Here is a 24,565-nt window from a genome sequence, read left to right as displayed (position 1 = left end):
ACATAAAAGTACATCTCACTGTTCTATTTATTTTCTAAATCCTCCCAATTACCCAATATAACTTCATACCACTTTCAAAGTTATTTTCCTAAATCATGGATAAGACCAGTATATCTCTCCCATCAAACATCTTCAATGGTTACATTGCTTACAGAATTAAGTTTGAGTTCTCTAACAGAGTATTTAAGATCTTCCAAACTCTGACATTATTCTTCCATTAGTATAGAATACAAAAAATTCCATTTGTATAGAATACAAAAAATTTCCATTATTTTGTATTCTATATGGAAGTCACACAAACCACTTATCATTTTGCTATTTCCTAAACCTACTTCATACTTCCAAGAATTCATATGTGAAACTGCTTATTTTGTATTATGCTGTTTCACTTGTTCCATACTCTGCCTTGTATCACAGTTTGCACATGTCAATTTTCCAAAACTTTTCTGCAAACTCTTAAGGCAAGTTCCATCCATTAGCTACATGTGTATTAATGAAAGTTATGAACATTTATATAGTAGAAGCCCAATAAACATTTGTGGCTAAAAGGATGGATGGTTCAATGGGTAGATGCATGAACGAATTAGAATAGATAACATTTTCCCTTACAGGTGATTTTGCAAATAACTGAAATGAACATTCATCTAATTGAATTTTATGTAATACATTTTAATCTTTATTGAGCTCACGTGTTACATCAGAAAGCATAGTAAGACATCCAAAGTGACAAAAGTAATATATGATCTTAGGAGGAAAAATTACGACCTGTTTAATCTCAAATTAGTTTATGATACCTGAAATCCTCTGATAAAGAAGCTTTATCAGAGGCTGAGTAAATATAAAGAAATATTTAGCAAATAGGAAAGTTTTCTTAGTGAATTGGGTAAATTCTTAGCAGAGAAGCTGAGTAATTATTTAACAATGTTGCTCCAACTACACTAGAAACTACTAAGGCCATATTGGACGCTCTAAGTAAAGAAAACTCTACGTTTACTCACTAGCTTCCCCCTGAAATGTTCAAATCACATCCCGGTTAATCCACTGATTTTCACCTCTATAATATTACACAGCTGGCCAAGCCTTCCTCCAGAAAATTAACAACAACAAAAAAAACTACAAAATTATCTTTTACATTTTAATAAATTATTATCTAGCCAATCTGAAAATGAACAAGGAAGATTTAGTGATTTTGACAGATTCCACAGGTCATATCTAGATTTGGGTAAAATATAACTAAAAAAATGAGTGTATAGAAAGTATAAGATCCTGAATAATATCATATATTTAAACTGAAATTATATTAATACTTGCTTTTCTCAGAATCTCATGAGTTGGTAAAACATTGTTGAATAATTACTCAGCTTCTCTGCTAATAATTTACCCCAATTCATTAAGAAAACTTTCCTAGTTGGTAAAAACATGGGTTTATAATGGATAATTTTTGTTTCTTTCTTGCAAAAAAAGGTACTCTTTTTATTTTCAACTTTTACATGTGCATAGTAACTCTACATGCTTATGTGGTACATGAGATATTTCAGTATAGGTATACAATGCATAATAATCACATTATCATTTCTTTTTACTGCAAACATTCCAATTATACTCTTCTATTTTAAAATGTACAATGAATTTTTTTTTACTGTAATCACCCTGTTGTGCTATCAAATACTAGACCATATTCATTCTACCTAACTACATTTTTATACCCATTAACTACCCCCACTTCCTTCCACCCCCATTACCCTTCCCAACCTTTGGTAACCCTCCTTCTACTCTCTATCTCCATGAGATCAATTGTTTTCATTTTTAGCTCTAACAAATGAGTGCGGACATGCAAAATTTGTCTTTCTGTGCCTGGCTTACTTCACTTCACATCATGATCTCCAGTTCCATCCATGTTGTTGCAAATGAAAGGATCTCATTCTTTTTTTCTGGCTGAATAGTACTCCATTGTGCGTGAGTGTGTGTGTGTGTGTGCACGCGCGCACACACACACACACACACACACACACACATATATATATATATATACACCACATTTTCTTTATCCATCTGTCTTTTGATGAACACTGTATTAGTCTGTTCTGGCATTGCTATAAAGAAATACCTGAGACTGGGTAATTTATAAAGAAAAGAGGTTTAATTGGCTCACAGTTCCACAGGCTGTATAGAAAGCATGACAGCTTCTTCTGGGGAGGCCTCAGGAAACTTGCAAGCATGGCAGAAGGCAAAACAGAAGCAGGCATATCTTACACAGCCAGAAAAGGAAGAAGTGAGAGAAGGAGAATGTGCTACTCACTTTTAAACAACTAGATCTCACAATAATTCACTCAGTCACTATCACAAGTACAACACCAAAGGGATAGTGCTAAATCATTCATGAAAACTGCCCTCATGATTCAATCACCTCCCATCAGGCTCCACCTCCAACACTGGGGATTACAATTCAATGCGAGATTTGAGTGGGGACACAGATCCCAACCATACCGGAAACGTAGGTTTCTTCTAAATTTTGGTTATTGCAAATAGTGCTGCAATAAACAAGGGAGTGCAGATATCTCTTTGATATACTGATTACTTTTTCTTTGGGTATATACCCAGCAGTGGGATTGCTGGATCATATGGTAGGTCTATTTTAGTTTTTGTGGAACCTCCATACTGTTCCATAGTGGTTGTACTAATTTACATTCCCACAAACCATTTATGAGGATTCTCTTTTCTCAACATCCTTGGCAGCATTTGTTACTACCTGCCCTTTGGATAAAAGCCATTTTAACTGGGATGAGACAATATCTTGTTGTAGTTTTGATTTGCATTTATTTGATGATCAATGATGTTGAGTACCTTTTTATACACTGTTTGCCATTTACATGTCTTCTTTTGAGAAATGTCTGTTTAGATCTTTTGCCCATTTTTAATCAGATCATTAGATCTTTTCCTATTGAGTTGTTTGAGCTCCTTATATATTGTGGCTATTAGTGCCTTGGCAGATGGGTAGTTTGCAAATATTTTCACTCATTATGTGAATTGTCTCTTGACATGTATCTTTTGCAGTGCAAAAGCTTTTTAATTAGAAGTGATCCCATGTCTCAATTTTTAATTTGGTTGCTCATGCTTTTGGGGTATTACTGAGGAAAACTTTGCCTAGCCAATGAATGTCCTGGAGCATTTCTCTAGTGTTTTCTTGTAGCCGTTTCATAGTTTGAGGTCTTATTTTTAAGTCCTTAATCCATTTTTATTTTACTTTTGTATTTTTGAGAGATATGGATTTAGTTTCCTTCTTCTGCACATGGATATCCAGTTTTCCCAGTATCACTTATCGAAGAGACTGACCTTTCCCCCAATATATGTTCTTGGCACCTTTGTAAAAAATGAGTTCACTACACATGTGTAGATTTCTTTCTGTGTTCTCTCTTCTGTCTCTCTTGCTGTTTTTAGGAGCTTTTCTTTATCCTTGACCTTCGGAAGCTTGATCATTAAATGTCTTGATATAGTCTTATTTGGGTTAAATTTACTTGGTGTTCCGTAACCTCGTTGTACTTGAATATTGATATCTTTCTCTAGGTTCGGAAAATTCTCTGTTGTTAGACTTTTGAATAAACTTTCTACTTCTATCTTTTTCTGTACTTCCTGTTTAAGGCCAATAACTCTTAGATTTGCTTGTTTGAGGCTATTTTCTAGATCATACACATGTGCTTCATTGTTTATTCTTTTTTCCTTTTGTTTCCTCTGATTATGTATTTTCAAATAGCCTGTCTTCAAGCTCACTAACATTTTTTCTGCTTGATGTGTTCTGCTGTTGAGAAACTGATAAATTCTTCAGTACATCAATTGAATTTTTCAGCTTCAGAATTTCTACTTTTTAAAATTATTTTAATTTATTTGTAAAATTTATCTGATAGGGTTCTGAATTCCTTCTCTGTAAGTGTTATTTTGAATTTCATTGAGCTACCTCAAAGTAGCGGTTTTTAATTTTTGGTCCGAAATGTCATATCCTTGTCACTATGGGATTGATACTCACGCCCTATTGAGTTCATTTTGTGAGGTCATGTTTTCCTGGATGATCTGACTGCTTGTGGATGTTTGCCAATGTCTGGCCACTGAAGACTTTTTTATTTATTGTAGTTTTCACGGTGTGGGTTGTTTGTCCCCCTCCTTCTTGGAAAGGCTTTCCAAGTATTCAAAGGTTATTGAGTTAAGTTATGATCTAAGTCTTTGGTCACAAAGCCGTAACTGTATTCGGGGCACCAGAAAGCCTAGCAATGCTGTGACTCTTGAAGACTCACAGACTATCACCTTGGCGTTCTGGGGTAAGACATGACAGTATTCCCTGGATTACCAGGCAGAGACTCTTGTTCTTTTCCCTTAGTTACCCCCTCAGTATGGAGTCTTTCTCTCCATATTGAGCTGTCTAGAGCTGGGAGAGGAGTGATACAAATATTTCTGTGACCACCACCACTGGGACTGTGCTGGGCCAGACCTGAAGCCAGCATTGCACTAGATCTCACCCAAGGCTTGTAGTGACTACTGTCTGACTACTGCCAATGCTCATTCAAGGCCCAAGGGCTCTTTTGTAGCAGGTGATAAACCCAGTCATCCAGAAATACTTATGTATTTCCCCTTAGGGTGGAGACCCCCAGCCCCCACCCTTTATCCTATGGCAGGTGCAGAATGCCATCCAAGAGTCAGAGCCTGGAGTAAGGAAACTTAGGAATTTACTTGGTGCTCTATTCTACTGTGGCTGAGCAGGCATCAAAGCCACAAGACAAAGAGTTTTTCATTTTCCCTCTCCTTTCCTTAAGCAGAAGGGGTCTCTCCCCATGGCCACCACTGCCCCAGCCCTGTGGCGAGTGCAACCTGACTACCAAGGTGTACACTCAAAGCCCACAAGCTCTTTAGTCAGCCTGTGGTGAATGCTGCCAAGCCTGGGTCTCTCCCTTCAGGGCAGCATGCTCCCCTCTGGCCCACTGCAAGTTCAGAAATGCTGTCCAGGAGCCAAGGCCTGGACAAGGAGCCCAGGAGCCTGCTTGGTGTTGTAGCTCACTGTGACAAAGCTAGTACCCAAGTTGCAAGACTAGACTCCAGCTGCTAGAACCCTCTACTCTTCACTCTACTTTCCTCAAGTAGGAGTCTCTTCCCACGGCCACAACAGCTCGAAATGTACTGGGTCACACTTGAAGCCAGCATGGCATTGGGTCTCCTGCAAGCAAGGTCCATGGTGAGTACTGCCTGGACACCACTGATATTTATTCAAGGTCCCAGGGCTCTTTAATCAGCAGGTGGTGAATCCTGCCAGGAATGGGTCCTTCCCTTCAAGGCAGCAGGTTCCCATCTGGCCCAGGGTGTGCCTTGAAATGTATTCCAGCAACTAGGGCCTGAAATGGGGGCCTCAGGACTCTGCCTGGTGCCCTCTTCTACTGTAGCTGAGCTGGTATCCAAGTTGCAAGACCAAGTCCTTGTGACTCTTTACTCTCCTCTTCTCAAGAGGAAGGAAGGGGTCTCCTCAGGACCTGGGAGCTGGGCTGCCTGGGGTTGGGAGAGGGATGATGCAAGCACTCCCTTGGCCACTCTGACTGGTATCTCACTAGGTCATGTGCACCCCAAGTCCACTGGCTGTAAATTCAACACAGCAAGGACTAGCCCATGAGTTGTAGTCCTTGTGGTCCAGACTGTCTTTCAAGTTTATTTAGTAGCCTAGAATACTTTAGCCCACCATGCTGGGGCAAGCCAGAACTCAGGTTCTAACGACTAGGATAGATTATTTTCCTCTGGTTAGGACTAGTCTTAACATTCCTTCCATGAGTGCCAGCTGAATTCTGCCACATGTTGCTTTCTGCTGTGACAGGACAGCACTAAGTTCCAATGAAAAGTCCCACAATCACTGTGTTCTCCATCCCCCAAGCACACAGATTCTTTCTCCCCACCACATGGTGCTGCCAGGGGATGGGAGGAGGGGCCGTGTAGGCCAGGGTATGGGAGGAGAGGTTGTGGAGGCCATTCAATTGTCCTTCCTGCCCTCGTCAGTGCCCCTTTCTTTAATATGATGTTTAAAACCAGGTGCTGTGATTGCTCACCTGATTTTTGGTTCTTATAAATGTGCTTTCTTGTGTGGATAGTTGTTCAATTTAGTGTTCCTGCAGGGCAGGGTGGGTGACAATCACTGGAGGAGTTCTATTTAGCAATCTCGCTCTGCCCAGTCCTTCAAACTGATACTTTTTACTTATTAGGAGCTTTACATTTATTGGCCAACATATATTTATTGAACACTTTGAAAATCTTGATAATCATTTAGGGACAACTGTTTTTCTTCTCTTCAAGTTTATGACTTCTGTAATACTGAAAAAAGTCCAAATGATTCTAGACAAAATGAGGTTTAAGTTCTTAGATTCCTTGAGTTGACAACAAGTTATCTTTGCATCCATTTGCCGTTTGTCAAAATACAAACCCTGACACCTGTTCCAGTGAAATTTATTATTAAGCAATATATTCATCTAGACTGCAAGCTGACATTCCACTGAAAACTTGGAAAACTTTAGGCCCAACAGATGTGTAATACGTTTTGCCCACCAATCTGGCAGACTTAGAATAATTGTTTCCCATAACGCATTTTGAATACTGTAGAGATTTCAGTGCCAGAATTGATGTTGGCTCATTAAGACCTGTGGAAATATCTACAAAGTATGTATTAGCCCAGCAGGCCTTTCCCTGGAATGAATATCTCAGAATAAGCACATAAATTTGGTTTGTGGTTGTTCAAATTCCTGTTCTTATACCAAATACAATGTCTCCATGCAACCAGATAAAATAACCTCTGTGGAATTTAAATGGTTTAAACAAGTAGAGGTGCCATGACAATGCACAACATCAAACTTTTCTCCACATTTGCAAATGTTATTAATAATGTTATGATTAACAAAAGAACTGAAAGCAATATCTACCAGCTGGTTTTGGCACTTGGCATTCCTGACAGTTTTTCCCACTTTCCTCTACTTACTTGGCAGTTGCTAAATTTTTGCCTGTTGAAAACTTTAGAAAGCGTGTCCATTTTATTAAGTAAGATACAAGGGAAATAGTGGTGAATGCAGAGGAGGCCATTTTCCTAGACCCTTAAATCTGATCTATCTTAAAGGCCTGTCAAATGTGCTCTCTACATTGAATCTTTGTTTCCATTTGCTGTGCTATCATCCTAAGAACGATCTTTATTAGCTCTTTCACAGGATATTGCAGTAATTCTGTTTATTATTTTTATCCTTTCTCCAATCAGTCTCTACCTCAACAAATCCTTTTACTATGTATTTATTTGATAACAACTGAAGGGGAAACTTTTTTTTTTTTTTTTTTTTTTTTGTTGAGACGGAGTCTCACGCTGTTGCCCAGGCTGGAGTGCAGTGGCGCGATCTCGGCTCACTGCAAGCTCCGCCTCCCGGGTTCCCGCCATTCTCCTGCCTCAGCCTCCTGAGTAGCTGGGACTACAGGCGCCCGCCACCGCGCCCGGCTAATTTTTTTTTTTTTTTTTTTTTTTTTGTATTTTTAGTAGAGACGGGGTTTCACTGTGGTCTCGATCTCCTGACCTTGTGATCCGCCCGCCTCGGCCTCCCAAAGTGCTGGGATTACAGGCTTGAGCCACCGCGCCCGGCCTGAAGGGGAAACTTCTAGTGGATTTCTGATGCCCTCCATAATAAAATATTTCTCTAAAGTTTTATTACTTCCAATAACTTAACTCACTTAAAAAACTAAGTCTTTCAGTACCCAGTTGTCCCCTCAATTTTTTTCTCTTTTCACTTTATTCACTTCAAATGTTTTCTTTTTCATCTTTACATAGCTGAGACCCAACTTTTAAGAAAAAGATTAAATCCATTTACTTCATAAAACTTCTAGATGAAAATGATGTTTCCTTTAAGTGACATACAGCAATCACAGGCTGTATAATCTGAGGATTTTTATGGTGGCTTAATGCCTTTATTATTTTCTTGAAATGTTATTTAAATTTTTAGTTGGTATTTCACTTCTAATATTTTTTGTTTGCATGTAGTGATTTTAAAAATTAGATTCTAAGGAATTTAAGGGCAGGTTTTTATTTTTTATTCCTTCTAGCAATAAGAACGTATAGTATCTATGCCCCCACCAGCTGCTGACTTAGTTGAAAATAAAATTTACTGTGGTTCACAAAGTTACAGTTAAAAGTGAAAGATGAACACACACACACACACACACACACACACACACACACCTCTACACACACACAAATCTAAAAGCATATGCATCAGACATTATTTATTTTTTTATTAGGGAAAATTTCAAGCATCTACAAAAGTACATAGGATAGGATAATGAGTCCCCATTGACTCATTACCCAGCTTCAATGATTATACTCGTAGCCAGTCTTGTTCCATCTTTAACTTACCCATCTCTTTTCCTTATGAATTGTTTAAAACTGAATCCCAGATAGCATATCAACATCAGAAATATTTCTAAAAAGCATTACCAATCAGATATATAATCAAGTATTAAATATGTTAATGGAATACTATTAAAACCAAGAAGGAAGCCTGCCTGAAGGTAAGGTAAATTACAGTGTAATAGGCCAAAATAGTAGTAGACAGAGCCATATAAGATGCTTCTTATTCCTCAAAATAGTCAGCCATTCTAGTTATCGTCTCTCTAGGATAACTATCTGTATGGCCACTTTCATGAATGGATGAACAGCTGACTTACTCTTATATTACAGCTCATTTACTGAAATGTGCCTTTATCCCAGAAGTTAAAATAACATTATTTAAGAAGATCATTATTTTAAAAGCCATTCATCTTAGTTCATTCTCATTTATTTGTTCTGCAAAATGCATTTTAGAGACTCTCTTAATAGCAATGATTTATATTTGTCATTCTTGTAGGCAGGAACACAGGCTCAGAAGCTGGTCAAACACAATTAGCTTGAGAATTTCAGGCCCTAGATTTGCTGAAGTATTTTATCTACAACAAAGAAAGCTCCACATAGTCTCACAGTAATGAAATCCACAGATGTCTATCACAACTACACACATCACCTGAAACTATTTATTTACATAATTGCATTCTTTGGGCTGCTTTGGGATATCTGTACTGAGAACTGTACTTTCTTAAGTATACATTCAAGACCCAAATCAGAATGCACAGATTTCATATTTGAGAAGATGATTTTAAAAAAGAATTTTACAGCAAGATAGTGAGCTTTGAGATGTGGTAGAAAAGATGACTGAACTGAGGTGGAAAGAACAAGTTAAACTATATGACAAATTGGCCGGGCATGGTGGCTCACACCTGTAATCCCAACACTTTGGGAGGCTGAGGTGGGAGGATCATGAGGTCAGGAGATCGAGACCATCCTGGCTAACATGGTGAAACCCTGTCTCTACTAAAAATACAAAAAATTAGCCAGGTGTGGTGGCGGACACCTGTAGTCCCAGCTACTCCGGAGGCGGAGGCCAGAGAATGGCAGGAACCCAGGAGGCAGAGTTTGCAGTGAGCCGAGATCGCGCCACTGCACTCCAGCCTGGGCAACAGAGCGAGACACAGTCTCAAAAAAAAAAAAAAATTTATATGACAAATCTAGAGAGATGGTCATGCAATTTTTAGGTTTGAATATTATTTTAATTTTTTTCTGTCAAGTCCAGAAATTTTTCAAATAATGGTTTTCATAAATTCCCTTATTTACCATTAAAATGTACCATTAACTTTGATTTAGTTAAATGTTACAAGTTTTTACATGCATCTCCATATGTACAGTCCTTTTACCATGCAAAATTATATCATTACAAAGAAAAATATTCCAAGTCCAAGCAGACTGACCAAGTCCTAGTGTTTTATGGATTTATGATAAATGTCATGATGGTAAGGAATGTACACTGGGAGTCAGGCAAATGCATTCAAATTCCAGGTCAGACCCAAATTGTGAAGCCTTGGACAAGTCATTTAAAATTTCCGTGCCTCAATTTCCATTTACATTAAATGATCCTTAAACTTGTTTGACTGGCAATGCTCTTAGAGAATGTAGAATTCTTGCATAACATAAAGAATATTTATATTACACACTATATATAGTACACTATATATTATATTTATTTCCATCATGTAAACTTAGAACAATTTTGCTTCTACAAAAAGGTGACTTTTTAATATAAATACAGGTCTTGATGTCTTAATAAAACCATTTTTTGAAAAAAATTAAGAAATTACATTTCTAAATTTTCATCTGTTTATTTGTAATTTGAGCATTCATTTGTTACAGCTCAAAAAAACAGCATTAAGTGACTTTTTACATACTTCCCTATATCACAGAGCTAATAATTGGCAGAGTCAGGATTTAAACTCAGGCCCTGAACACTGAGCTGTTCTTTGAGAATCTCTGAACTAGATAATCCCTTTAGTACTAAATTCCAAGATTACATTATTAATAATTCCCAACAAATGTGTATTGTTGATATTCACTGTATTATACTGGGGGTGGGAATATCAATATGAATCTGATGTTTGGTCCATCCTTGGGGAAGTATAGGAAGAGAAAAACAACATGTAGAATGGGAGCAACAGGGTACTGTAATGTTCCAGCTGAAAGAAGTGAGCTCCTACCTGGCTGTGAGGAGGGCATGATTAATGAGGCGGCACCTTCCTAAAAAAGAAGACTCTTGGGATAGTGTAATTTGAGAGTAAAGATCAGGTTAAGAGGAATAGGAAGATAATGATAATACTGTTTTGGAAACGTTGCTGTAGATAACCACAATTGAAAATACGAAACTGGGCTGTAATCCCAGCAGGTTGGGAGGCCGAGGCAGGCGGATATACTCAGGTCAGGAGTTTGAGACCAGCCTGGACAATGTGGCAAAACCTCATCTCTACTAAAAATACCAAAAAATAAAAAAATAAAAAATTATGAAAGTATGAAACTGAGGAACAGTGGCTTAAGCTATACTGAGATAAAGATTAAATGGTCAATATACGTTAGATTGCGGTTGAACTCTAGAGAAATTATTATCTCAGTTTCTGTGAGCATGTAAGAAGAGGAAAGGGCCTAAAATCATAATCCTAAGAAAACCCATGTTTAAGGAATGGGCATTAGAAAACAAACCCACAAAGGGACTAAAACAGAGAGAAGGGGTAACCTAAGAGCGAGATGCAAGTGCTAAGGGAGAAGAGTTTGTCACAAAGGTGGCAGTAAATGGTTGGATGCCACAAAGAAATAAGATGAGTTGAGAGATTTTTTTTTTAAAGACTCAGCTTTAGAATTGGAGGATCTGAGGTTTTGCCAGGGGGACTCATCACACAGCTTCAGAAACCATCAAGGTATAGCCAATTTCATTTCACCCTCACCTCTACCCAGTTCTCCCTTTACAGCATTATTTAGAAGTAAATCCCAGATATCACATCCATAGCAGACATGTTTTTCATATGCATTACCAATCAGACACATACTTTGCCAGAGCATTTGCAGAGGGCATGTGTGTGAGGCATACTGATGGCCAGAGTTACAGTGTGAGTGGGAACCAAAGAACTGAACTCCCTGAGATCAAACTCTTCTTTGTGGAAGAGCAGAGGGCAGGAGAGAGAAAAAGAAACAAGGGGAGGACACAGAATGGGTCCCACAGAGCAATGGGAGGGAGGCATTTGTTTTTCTATTTTTAAATTTTTAACCTAGAAAATACAAGAGCTTGTTTATGGACCACTGGAAGGAGGCTGTAGTTATAAAGAGACAGAGGCGCACATACACACACATATGGAACGGCTGGTAGAGGTGGGGGTTAGGTTGTGGATTCAAAATACAGAAAAGGGAATGGCTGATGGTGATTCTATAAGAGACGAAAAGGGACCAGCTCAAAAGCTGTAGAACTGACCATGAACAGACAAAAAAAAAAAAAAAAAAAAAAAAAAAGCTTCGGTTTTTCTGAGACTGGAGAAAAGAAGTGATAGCAAAGGCAAATGTCACTTTATTTGAATAGTGGGAGTCCAGAATAAAGAAGTTCATAATTGCTAGCCTTGGTTTTCACCAAGAGGAAGAATACATTCATGTTTTAACAGAGACGAGGACAGTGAAAGTAAAAGGGCTTGAAAGAATGTTGAAGTTGTCAAATAGTTACTACGGGGAAATGGAATAAGAACCTGCACAGAGACAATCAGAGGGGTCTCTCAGTGTGCCCGAGGACCCAGGGAAGAGTGGCCACAGTGAGCACTAATATAATCAACCCACCACAGGCACCTGGCTCAATTAAAGTTCTACTTGGACTAGTCTATCTGACATATGTGACTAATCAGACACCACAGGCTGGCTGGCTCTCAAGAAGAAAATCCTTTCCTCAGAGAAATTGCCATTCTCAAAGTTTATCTTGCTTGCTCATGTGCTACTCCTGGTTTGCAGAGGTCAAGATTCTGCCCAATATCTCAGCAGCGTTGACATAGGCTGCAGACCAATATGACCAAGAGGGGTCCACTAGCCAGACATGCTCCGCAAATGTTTTGCTCAATCCGCACAGGGTTTTAAAATTAAGGAAATTAAGCATAAAACTCTGGGGTTTCCCCTTTTGTTATAAAAGTCCACAGAGCTCTTGGTTTGTGTAAGGGACTGGCTGCAGGAGGATTTGGAGGATCCACATGCTGTTGTTCACCACAAGTCCCACCACATCCTTTCTCATCATCTTAATTCACTTATACTTGTTTCTCCTAGAAAGGGAATGGTATTTATTAGGAAGGTTACTAGGGAGTGATACTTATTAAGAAGATTACTAATGTCACATTTTCACCTTTCTACAAAATATACATAAGACCACAGAAACCGTCTTTAAAAGAAGAATTTTAAGCAGTTTATTGAGAAGACAAAGGCAATTCTGGAGCTAAAAGGTCCTTCCAAGCTCCTCCTCTATCATCTAATAAAACAATGTATCCCTACTCAACAGGTGAGTGCTGGGACATTGTGAAAGTGGTGAATTGTGTTTGATGCATGAAATCTCACCTAGACTATCACAATACCCTCTCATCTGAGATTCCCGAGCTCTTCCCTTACAATTTTCTTTTCCACCAGCAATACCGTTCACATATATTGTTTGACAAATGTGGAGAACACAGCCCAAAGAGGTCAAATAACTTACCCTATTATACAGCTGCTGGGTCTAGTACCAGGAAATAGGCCTTCCTGTTTCTTCCCATACTCTTCATGGTCTATCTGTTTTCTAGAATGCTATTTAATCCCCGAAAATGGAAAACATAATTTCTTCCTAAACTTTTTTTCCAAAAATTAAATACTGCTTATATTTCCCTGTATAAGATTTTAACTGCTATGATTGTATCTCCTGTACCCCAACTTATATACATACCATCTCATTTGTTAGTGAACACATAGAAATGGCTCCCATAAAATGAGGCATATTATACATAAATAGGGTGGTCAGTCTTGAAAAAGATATTCTACTTCAGGCATAGGAGAGACAAACTCAGCACATATTAAAATGTTTTGAAACAAAACACTTTTTCATTACTATATCTTATGTCATTGGGATAATGTTATAATAGGGTTACATAGCAAATTTGTATCTTATTTGGAAAAAGTATTTTGGGGACCTGTATAAATCCAGCCAAACCTGTGTTCTAAAATCCTCTTATTCCTTTCATACTGTGGACTCTAATACATTTTTATACTGGCCCTTAAAACTGTGTAATTCTAAAGTATCATGGAATTGGCAAGATGAAAGTCTTTTATTAGAGAACTATTAATTAATAATAACTACACTCTGCCTTTCAGATTACTAGGGAATTAACCTTATAATATTCCACCATATATAAATTTTGAATGGCACTTGTGAAAGTATAAGAGTATTTAGAATAATAAGTATTTAGAATAAATAAGTATTTGGATTATAATTTAGATTGTGTGATAAAAATGTAGTACAATTCCCTGAAAGTTTTGCTGATAACTATATTAGTCAAATTCAAGGATGCATAATCTGGAAAGCAGCACATTCAGATTTTTCTGGCTGATCATGACAACGGAGGACAGAGATGTGTTAAGCACTCAATTGTGTTTACTATTTGACAAGCAAAGTTCAAAAGGCTTTACAAATATTCAATAATTGAATCCTTACAACAAATCTATGAGGAGTATACTGTTATTCTCATTTTACAGATGAAGAAACAGAGCTACGGAAAGATTAAGCAACTTGCCAAGATCACACATCGAACAAGTACTTCTTTCAACTCATAATTGTGTAGTTGATGGTTTAAATGTATTCAGGTGACACTGGGAGAAAACAAAAACTGAATGAATAAATAAGACAAAGACAAGAAAAGTAAAGCTGTAAATAAGAAACATACAAATCCAGACAAGAACAAAATACAGGGCAGTGAAAAGTAGCAGTACTGCACTAAACAAAAATCTAAAACCAGAAGAGAATCAGAGTTCTGGTTCAGTCTCTCAGTTTTTAAATTGGGTGTTGAGGACTATAAAAGTATGGTATTGTCTTCACACTTCCACAAATGATTAACATCAGGGTCTAGGCTAGGAGTCTGACAGACACTCTTATTGAGCACCATCTCCGAGCCAGGCCTACACTGAGCACATAGGGTAAAATCTAAACTACTCAGAGTCCTCACCCACCAGGAGGTCACCATTAAGAGAACAAGACCAACAGATGCACAAATAATAACTCTAGTGTGAGGTAAGTGCTAGTGGACCTCTGGACAAATAGAAAGGATTAATGAAGGGTTCTTGGGAACAGCAGGAAACATTCTACAGGATAATTGACTATTAAACAGACATATAAAGGAAAAGGAAATTTTTGCCAGGCAGAGAAAAGGGAAAGTCATTACAGTTGAAGGCCAAAGCTCACAAAACAAACTAGAGTTTTGAAGCACCATAGCATGTTCCATGCACAATGTGTACATTAGGTGTATTCCTTCAAATTTTTTTTATTCAACCAGCATTTGTGGAGAACCTACTATATAGCATATAGAATAGTGTTTCCTACACACATGATAAAAATGATGCTGGTCAGAGAGTTCTCAAGTCTAATTAGAAAAGCCAAGTCTCAAGAGAGTTCCCAGTCTAATTAGGAAAGCCAAGTGAGTAAACAAATTAGACTAACTGCTAAGAGAGATGTCTTGGTCTACTTTGGGGCTTAAAGTTTAAAGAGGTAATTTCTACTGGACAGGAAATGTTGGCAAGGAAAGGCTTCAAGGTCAACCCGTGGTTTGAGTCTCAAGAAACGGGTAGCTATTTGGCAGGAATGTAGAGAAATGAGGAGAGGTGTGAAAATTTGATATAAATATCTTGCTAATGAGGCAAAAGCTATCTAACTTGACAAGAAAGCAATGTTGGTCATTACCTCATAACTGGTTCCTCCTGGCATCTGGATTCATGTCAATGAGCTAGACTTTTATGAGAAATAAATAATTCTAAATCTATAAACCTCAAATATAGCCCATCATGTTGAATGGTGCTAAGTGACACCAGACCACATGAGGTGGCAAATTCTTTTTAAAAACACTTTCCAGATGAATGAGTCACAAAATAAAATGGCCCTAGCTACAGAAAACAAATAGAAATCCTTGTCTATTTTATTCTTTTACTTTACACTGTTGGGAAAGCTTAAACCAGCAGTACAGTTTCCTAAACCACACAGGCCTCACCACACACCAGTCAGCGTTGTGCTGGTGTCCAAACCCTTGGAGCAGGGGCTTTGCCTTCATCTCTTTGGGTGGCAACTGAGAAATGGTCCATGGAAAATAACAGAAACAGATGTGGAAAGAAGCACAACTGTGACCCTTAATTTTGCAGGTTGAAAACACCAGATCATCCCCAAACCCTTGCTGTTTCACAAGGAAGACGTAGGTGGTAAGAGGGTCAAGGAGAGTGTTGCAGTTTACGTGGATGAATACCTCACCTCAAATGCAAGCAGGTTGATGACTAGATCTGTAGTCAGGGATCACCTAGCTTCTGATGGGAATTAATTAAGTACATCAAGGACACTTTTCAGCAATGTGCTTGCCACCTGTCAATAGCATCTAACCAATCTTAGGCATCTCTACGTTTGCCTTAAAATCTCAAATTATTTGTCAAATACCATGCATGTCTAAGAACATGCTGAGTCAGGCTGTACACCAATAAATGCCTTGGGATTGTAAGCATTTTTTTAACAGAACATCACAGAAGAAGAAAGAGAATACCAAGAATACATAAACTATAAAAAATGAAAATGAACAGAAGGAATAAACATTTTGATGTTCATGTCATCAAGCTAATCAACTAGTGACTAAAACCAGTAATTCATCTGCAGCCTCTTTAAGAAGGCCACAAATTGTCCCTGCTGACGCAGCATAACTGGCATAGTTTGCTGGCTGGAATTGTGAAGACTGGACATCAGTTCTTCAAGAAAAATTGTGGAAGAAGCAAGTCTAGTGAATAACAAGCTAGACTCATTATCCTTTATAGCAGATTTACATTTTAGAAAGAATATAATGAGATCGACATAGTCTAATATAAATAACAAAACTCAGGTCCTCTCACTTACCATATGAGCTTTTCATAAGCCGTCTGTATTTTCTGTTCTGGAAACTTTAGTGTAACTAAAGGGACTGTTTGCTTTTTGGGTTATGTTAGATATAGTTACACAGAGTGAGTGAGTGACAGTTTCTGTGAGGCACACGAGGTCAGAGGTAAATAATCTCATCATTTTTATCCTAAAATTGGCTACAATATCATATGGACCTTAACTGATTAACTTTGTTTAAACTGATTAAGGTTTTGAGAATTTTTGCCCCAGATAATTTTTTTAATTGTACTTTAAGTTCTGGGGTACATATGCAGAGCGTACAGTTTTGTTATGTAGGTATACACGTGCCATGGTGGTTTGCTGCACCCATCAACCTGCCATCTACATTATGTATTTCTTCTAATGCTATCCCTCCCCCAGGCCCCCATCACCCAACAGGCCACAATGTGTGATGTTCCCCTCCCTGTGTCCATGTGTTCTCATTGTTCAGCTCCCACTTATGAGTGAGAATATGAGATGTTTGATTTTCTGTTCTTGTGTTAGTTTGCTGAGAATGATGGTTTCCAGCTTCATCCATGGCCCTGCGAAGGATATGAACTCATCCTTTTTTTATGGCTGCCTAGTATTCCACAGTGTATATGTGTCACATTTTCTTTATCCAATCTATCATTGATGGGCATTTAGGTTGGTTCCAAGTCTTTGCTATTGTGAACAGTGCTACAATAAACATATGAGTGCATTTGTCTTTATAGTAGAATGATTTATAACCCTTTGGGTATATACTCAGTAACGGGATTGCTGGGTCAAATGGCATTTCTGGTTCTAGATCTTCAAGGTATTGCCACACTGTCTTCCACAACGGTTGAACTAATTTACACTCCCACGAACAGTGTAAAAGCATTAGTATTTCTCCACATCCTCTCCAGTATCTGTTGTTTCCTGACTTTTCAATGATCACCATTCTAACTGGTGTGAGATGGTGTCTCATTGTGGTTTTGATTTGCATTTCTCTAGTGACCAGTGATGAGCTTTTTTTCAAGTGTTTGTTGGCCATATAAATATCTTCTTTTGAGAAGTGCCTGTTCCTATCCTTTGCCCACTTTGTGATGGGGTCGTTTTTTTTTTTCTTGTAAATTTGTTTAAATTCTTTGTAGATTCTGGTTATTAGCCCTTTGTCAGATAGATAGATTGCAAAAATTTTCTCCCATTCTGTAGTTTGCCTGTTCACTCTGATGATAGTTTTGCTGTGCAGTTTTGCTGTGCAGAAGCTCTTTAGTTTAATTAGATCCCATTTGCCAATTTGGGGTTTTGATGCCATTGCTTTTGTTGTTTTAGTCATGAAGTCTTTGCCCATGCCTATGTCCTGAATGGTATTGCGTAGGTTTTCTTCTAGGATTTTTATGGTTTTAGGTCTTATGTTTAAGTCTTTAATCCCTCTTGAGTTAAGTTTTGTATAAGGTGTAAGGAAGGGGTCCAGTATCAGTTTTCTGCATATGGCTAGCCAGTTTTCCCAACACCATTTATTAAATAGGGAATCCTTTCCCCAAAAATTTCTTGTTTTTGTCAGACTTAACAAAGATCAGATGGTTGTAGACGTGTGGCGTTATTTCTGAGGCCTCTGTTCTGTTCCGGTAATCTATATATCTGTTTTGGTACCAGTACCATGCTGTTTTGGCCACTGTAGCCTTGAAGTCAGGTAGCGTGATGCCTCCAGCTTTGTTCTTTTTGCTTAGGATTGTCTTGGCTATGCAGGCTATTTTTTGCTTCCATAGGAAATTTAAAGTAGTTTTTTCTAATTCTGTGAAGAACCTCAATGGTAGCTTGATGGGGATAGCATTGAATCTGTGTTACTCTGGATAGCATGGCCATTTTCATGATATTGATTCTTCCTATCCATGAGCATGGAATGTTTTTCCATTTGTCTGTGTCCTCTCTTATTTCCTTGAGCAGTAGTTCTCCTTGAAGAGGACCTTCATATCCCTTGTAAGTTGTATTCCTGGGTATTTTATTCTCTTTGCAGCAATTGTGAATGGGAGTTCACTCATGGTTTGGCTGTCTGTCTATTATGGTATATAGGAATGCTTGTGACATTTGCACATTGATTTTGTATCCTGAGACTGCTGAATTTGCTTATCAGGTTAAGGAAATTTGGGGCTGAGATGATGGGGTTTTCTAAATATACAATCATGTCATCTGCAACCAGAGATAATTTGACTTTCTCTCTTCCTATTTGAATATGCTTTATTACTTTCTCTTGCCTGATTTCCCTGGCCAGAACTTCCAATACTTTGTTGAACAGGAGTGGTGAGAGAGGGCATCATTGTCTTGTGCCGGTTTTCAAAGGGAATGCTTCCAATTTTTGCCCATTCAGTATGATATTGGCTGTGGATCTGTCATAAATAGCTCTTATTATTTTGAGATATGTTCCATCACTACCTAGTTTATTGAGAGTTTTTTAGCATGAAGGAGCATTGAATTTTATCAAAGGCCTTTTCTGCATCTATTGAGATAATCATGTGGGTTTTGTCATTGTTGCTGTTTATGTGATGGATTATATTTATTGATTTGCATATATTGAACCAGCCTTGCATCCCAGCGATGAAGCTGACTTGATCGTACTGGAGCCCCAGATAATTTTTATGACAGTGAACTTAAAGTAACTAAATATTTTTCCAAAACACTCTAGCAGAAATCTATTTGAAATACAATTTCTAAATGAGGGAGAGTGAGGGCAGGCAGGGAGGCATGGATTTTGAGAGGAAGAAAAGTGCTAAATTTAGTTAAATTAAAATGGAATGGTTTGCATCTATATATAATGAATTAGTTGTCATTGCATAACAGATGATTGGCATTTATTTGCACAGTGATTAAAGAGTATTTTCAGTCCCCAGAGTCAAAATCCACATGGAGTGTTATATGTTCTCATGTGAATAATTACTCAGTGGTCAAGAAAAGACAGGGACTATATCCACAAATGGATAACATATTGAATCAGAATCAAGAAGTTCATTAGACTCTCATCTGTCTTCCAGCAGAATACATTTCTATTCTTCATTCTTTTCATCATTCTTTCACAAATTTGGAGTGAGCAGTGAACAAAATAAGGAAAAGGAAAAAAACCTTATATTCTGGTTAAAAGAGATAGAAAATAAATTATATAGTATGTTATATATCATGTATGTTAGATTAGTTAATAAGAAGAATAATAAAGCAGGGACTAAGGCTCGGAAGTGTGAGGGGAAACATTTAGGCAGAAGAGCAAGGAATAGCTTGTTAAGAAAGTGGCATTTGATTCAACACTGAAATAGGTCAGGGAGTGAGCAAGGTAGATGGCTAAGAAAATAGAGTCCTAGGAAAGATAACTGCAAAGGCCCTGAGGGTGAAGTATGTGGTGTGTTCAGTGACACCAAGGAGGCCAGTGTAGCTGGACTAAGTGAGAAACAGTTATGGGCATAGAAAGGACATCAGAGAGCTCCCTGGGAACCAAATTGTGGAGTGCCTTTATATTAACAGGACTTCTCTTTTCACTATGATTGTGATGGGGAATCATTGAAAGATTTTTAAACATAATAGTAAGATAATATCACATGCTTTATAGCAGGCTATTTCAAGAAGACTTTTAGCTATGCCATGAAGAGTTACAATATTCTATTCCAAAAATATTTCAACTTTATGGTGGGGCATGGTGGCTCATGCCTGTAATCCCAGCAATTTGGGAGCCCAAGGCAGGCAAATCACTTGAGGTCAGGAGTTCGACACCAGCATGGCCAACATGGCAAGACCCAGTCTCTACTAAAAATACAAAAATGAGCCAGGGATGGTGGCAGGCACTTGTAATCCCAGCTACTTGGGAGGCTGAGGCAGGAGAATTGCTTGAACCCAGAAGGCAGAGGTTTCAGTGAGCCGAGATCATGCCAACTACACTCCAGCCTGGATGACAGAGTGAGACTGCATCTCAGAAACAAACAAACAAAAATTTCAACTTTATATATCTTTGGAGTTGATCTACCAATAACTCCAAATTCCTAACTTTACAGTGAGGAAATTAAAGCCCAGCGATGGTGAGTGACTTTCCCAAGATCATGCCAATAGTTGGTAGTTAAGACCAAACTTTTCAATGGAATAAACTAGAGGTAGAAGTGGTAAGTTCTGTTGCTCGAAACCAGGAAATGCACTGATTTATTTTGGAGGAGCTCGTTTATAGAGGACTAACTCACAAGACTGAATTACAATTTAAGTTTTGGCTAGATCTGTTAATTTTATATGGTCATAACCTAAATCTTCTTTCATTACCAGTAATTCTAGTGAGAATGATGTCATTTAGCCTTTTCCATACTCCAGATACTCTTATCACTTTTAGCAAAACTGGGAACTGAGGAATATCTTTTCCATGGAGTAGAAAAGACTAACTTATTGACTAAAGTAGACATGACTCTAGGTTTGAAAGAAAGCACCTTGGTTAAACAGAAAAAGCTTCAGGTGAACAAAGAACCCTTATAGCTATTTCAGTTAGTGACCTTTTTGATCAAGGTTTTGACTAGGTAGACCATGACCACCTTTAAGTTATTCATATGTCCATGCTCTGGAAGAAAACCTTTTGGTTCTTCAAAAGTTAAATCACCTAAGGCAGATATAATTTATTTATAGAAATATACTCTTCTTTACTAACCTAAAGTATGAGGTGTTTTGGGGGCACAAGTTGGCTGACTTCTACTACAAGGAGCTACATCTTCATGAAAGACGACATCCTGCTCTTTATAAATAGAGTCATTGTTCTTCTGTAGCCTGAGTTCTAGACACATAGGTCAAAACTCAATTTGGGCAAATTCACATGGGGTGGAAATCTTGGTATCTTTCATCATACCAAAACAATGTACAGTTTTAAAACTTAAAGCACTAAAGAAGCAAGTATCACTAACAATAACCTCAGGAAAAAAATCTGAAAGCCTGGACAAATTCTGAGTTAAATAAACACTATCAAAATTCCAGGAATATATTAGTCTTTTGAACACTGCTACCAAAGTCACATCATGGCATGTTGTAAAAGGTCCAAATGAATCAGAAGATAATTAAGCATCCACACATTCTTTGGTCTTCCAGTTTAAAAGGAAGAGAGAGGAAAGTGGCTAGTATTCTCATATAGGTCTTATCAATAAGACTAAGTTACCAAAGTAGAGCCCATCGAAAGTAGGACTGGTATAGCTCAGGTTGTGGAAAAGATAATTAAGGGTGGCAGGATGGGTTAAATAAAGAAGATACTGGAGATAAGAAAATACTCAGGAGGCTGTTGTCATCCAGATATGATGCCAGGAGGAGGGCAGGAGGGGGTTGTTTCCAAAGTCATCATAACTCTTATGGAAAGATTGGCCTCTGTAGATATGTCAAGTAAAAATCTGATAAAACATGGTGATTAGCTGGATCAGTAGAGGGATACAGATTACCAATTTATTTCAAACCTGGAATGTTAGAACTATGACAGATATAGACAATTAAAAATGGAATTTGGATTGAGGAGACAAGAAGGAAAGAGCCGCCATTCATTGACTACTTGCCATGTACCAAGCCATGTGCATTCATTATCTTGTTTAATGTTCTCGACAACCCTGTTGATTCATTGCTTTATTCATACACTTATTCATTGACATTTACCAAGTGTCTATTGCAGATCGGGTGTTGTTCTATGTAAACATTATTATCTCCAATTTTATACATGAGGAAACTGAAGCTCAGACAGGAACAGTAATATGTCTAAGGTACCTAGCCAGTAAATGGCAGAACTGGAACACAAACCTAAGTTTAACGGGCTCCAGTGTCACCATAACTACTATATTAAACTGCTGTGAATTTTAGCTTTGGATTTAATTCAAAAGATGGCAACTGGCCCCCAAGAAAGCCTAGTTGTGGGAAAAAAACAAAACAAAAGATTGGAGGACATGAGGCTACTGGCATTGGCTAAATAAGAAAGGGACCGGGACATTTGGAATCAAGTGTGTATGTGGGGCATAAGGGGAGAAGCAGCTTTACTACATGAACACCTCAGTGAAGACACTGGCTTTGGCTAATGATGTGGAGGGTCTAGGGCTATAAAACCAACTATAGCTGTCGCTGAATTTTCTTGTCTCTAGGAGAAGAAAGGATGCTGTAGGGATGAGATAGATGCGTATCTCCTCTGAAATTCAGATATCCAGAAACTGACACACCGTATGATGTTAAAGATATCAATGGTATATTAAGTTATTTAACACAGACTAGATAAGCCTGTATTTTTTTTTAATTTGTAGTACTGTTCTGGTTTGAACTGTGTCCCCCAGAAACAATATGTTGATGTCCTAACCCCCAGTACCTCAGAATGTGATCTTATTTGAAAATAGAATTATTGCAGATGTAATTAGTTAAGATGAGATCATATTAAAGTAGGCCCTTAATCCAATACAACTGGTTTTCTTATAAGAAGAAAAGAGACACACCTGGGAATACCCTGTGATAACAGAGGCAGAGACTACAAGAATGTATCTACAAGCCAAGGATTATCAAGCATTGCTGTTAACATCGGAGCAAAGAGAGGGGCATGGAACAGATTTTCCCACAGAGCATGCAGAAGGAACTAACTCTACCGACACCTTCATTTAGGCATCTAGCCTGCAGAATGAGAGAATGGATTTCTGTTGTTTTAAGCCACCCAGTTGGTGATACTTTGTTGTAGCAACACTAAGAAATAAACATAAGTATTTATGAAATTAAAAATATCATTCTTATGTTGTCCCAGGAATGTTCTAAGTGCTATACCAAATATACTAATTTGATCACCATAACAACCCAATATGCTAAGCACTATTATCTACATATTACTGATGAGAAAATTGAAGCATAGTGAGGTTGCATAACTTGTCAAAAAAAGATGTGAGATTGATACCCACATAAGTCTGGCCCCAGAGTCTACGTACCTAAACACCATGCTCTGCTCTGTTCCATTTCCCCAAGACTTCCTATTGCCCTTGCTTTTCAGGATACTATCCCAGGCCCCTCAGTTTCATTCCCAAAGCACTGACAATCTTAAATTACATAATCTCAAATGATGACAAGAAAATTAATTTGTCCACTGGTTCAGCATTTAAACAAATATTTTTCACAGTCAGTCTCACATTTAATCCTTGAAACTTTCCAGGGTTGGCCTAATCTTTTGTTTTGTGGAGTTTGTTGATAAGGTAGAACACACTGATTTGAAAAACAATTATATGGTATTGGTAAATGAATGCTGAACCATGGATGTTGAACAAACTGAAAATTCCAAGGGATTTTCATGTAATGTATACATCAGTTCTGCAGGATTCGTAGAAGTTGCATTACTCTTTTGACTTTGGTTAACTGCTCACATATTGTTATAAAATAAGACAGAATAAAGCAAAATATTTGCTTAACTATATTAAAGACTGATGAGGGACTTCACAAGTTTGCTTAGGATGAGGTGCACATATTGGAGGGGAGCTGGACTACATCCTCTCTGGATGTTGCCAATTCTCTTTTGGAGTCATCTTTTTGCTTCATTATTAAGAAAGACAGGATACTCCCTTCCCTAAGGGGCCAAAACAGACCCACTCCACAAGAGGCCAGGACCAATGTGCCTTAACAAGGAAGCTGAACTAAGTTTGCTTCAGGGCAAAGCACTCCCACAAGTCCCATAAACTTTCCAGGAATCCACCAGATTAGCCAAAAGAAACAATGCTGTGAAGTTGAGGGAAAGGAAAGAAAGAAAAAGAAAAAGAATCCACATGCAACTAAACTATCTCTCTATGTAATCCCCAGCTGCCTCAAATTGGCAGTTCTATGAAGCAAGAGTTCAGAGCAAAAGCTATCAAAAAATTTTTTTTCTGATGTGGGAACCTTGCATGTGAAAGTCCAAACCAAGTCATAGAACAATATGGAAAACACATGTAGGTATTGTTGATTGACTATGAGAACACAGTCAACCTCCTCTCAGCTTTGTCAGCTGCCTAGGGAATAGCTGTCTGACTTTCAGTTCCCATCCCCATGAAGCCCACAGGCAAGGAAGGAAA

Source organism: Macaca fascicularis, chromosome 5, assembly GCF_037993035.2.
Source record: "Macaca fascicularis isolate 582-1 chromosome 5, T2T-MFA8v1.1".
In the NCBI taxonomy this organism is placed as follows: Eukaryota; Metazoa; Chordata; class Mammalia; order Primates; family Cercopithecidae; genus Macaca; species Macaca fascicularis.
This window is presented reverse-complemented; position numbering follows the sequence as displayed.